Source organism: Bison bison, unplaced genomic scaffold (genome assembly GCF_000754665.1).
Source record: "Bison bison bison isolate TAMUID 2011002044 unplaced genomic scaffold, Bison_UMD1.0 scf7180017846372, whole genome shotgun sequence".
Lineage (NCBI taxonomy): Eukaryota > Metazoa > Chordata > Mammalia > Artiodactyla > Bovidae > Bison > Bison bison.
Window position 1 is genome coordinate 207 of NW_011476945.1, and position 968 is coordinate 1,174.

General features: G+C 48.6%; 1 long non-coding RNA gene across 1 annotated transcript in view; it reads right to left on the reverse strand.

Moving 5' to 3' along the window:
* Positions 1-560: 560 nt before the first annotated feature.
* LOC104988194 overlaps positions 561-968 on the reverse strand; it is a 5,882-nt gene continuing 5,474 nt past the window's right edge. The window contains exon 3 of the long non-coding RNA XR_825213.1: positions 561-732. This is a non-coding gene — a long non-coding RNA (uncharacterized LOC104988194). The remainder of the gene's footprint in view (positions 733-968) is intronic.

Here is a 968-nt window from a genome sequence, read left to right on the forward strand (position 1 = left end):
TCACTACTCCTGAAGAGCTTCAGTCTAGTTTACCTGCCAAGAGGAATATGCTAGAAACCATGCAAGACTTAGTTAAGGCAGCAGAGCAACAAGGGCTACACTACATGCTATGGACTCAGCGTTGTTGGAGAGTTGGGGAAGGACACACCCCCTGGCTGGGTGGGAAGACAGAGGGAAGGTTCTGGAAAGTTTAAGTTAAGCCTTCCAGACCCCGAAACTGGGATGGCCAGGATAGGGGTAAGCTTTGAATAGGAAGGTAACATGAAGGTTATGGGGCGGTAGAAATAACAGGAAAGAATTGGTGAATTTGTCGCACGTGGCCGAAATGCCACTTCACTATCAGGAAAGCAAGAGGAAAGGAAATGACAGCTTGATGGGATGCGTGCCTGTTCTATACTAAAGCTCCTAGATGGCGCTTGACATTTGCAAAGGACTTGACAATGACTGTTAGCTTATTTTTCTACTCCAGGATGTAGGTCAAAGCTGTCATTTTCATATCAGAGATGGGAAACCAAGGGCAGTGGTATAAGTCCCCAGAAAGTAGGGTCTTTGATGGCAGGAGCTCTGGTGGAAAGGTGGCATTTACCTGAATTCCGAGATCCCTAACTTCCTGCCCTGGAATCCATGACTCACCTCACACCACCACTGCTGCAGGACCTCCGATGGGCTCAGGGCTGGGAACAGCAGCTGTCACAGGGTGCAAGGACTCAGCTGCTCTCTCTTGGGGGAAACCTGCCAAGAAAAGCATTGTGGGGGAATGGGAACCTCTTTCCCCACCTGCTCCTGCTCCATCTCCCCCAAACATCACACACACAAACACACACACACACTACAGAAAATCCTTTAAGAAGGCAGAGAGTCAGAGTCAAGAAGTATAAAAAAGCCCATGTACATCAGAGTCCAGACAGGGCACTGAACTGGGAGTTTCAAGTTGAGAATGGCTATCACTTCACCACTCTGAATCTACT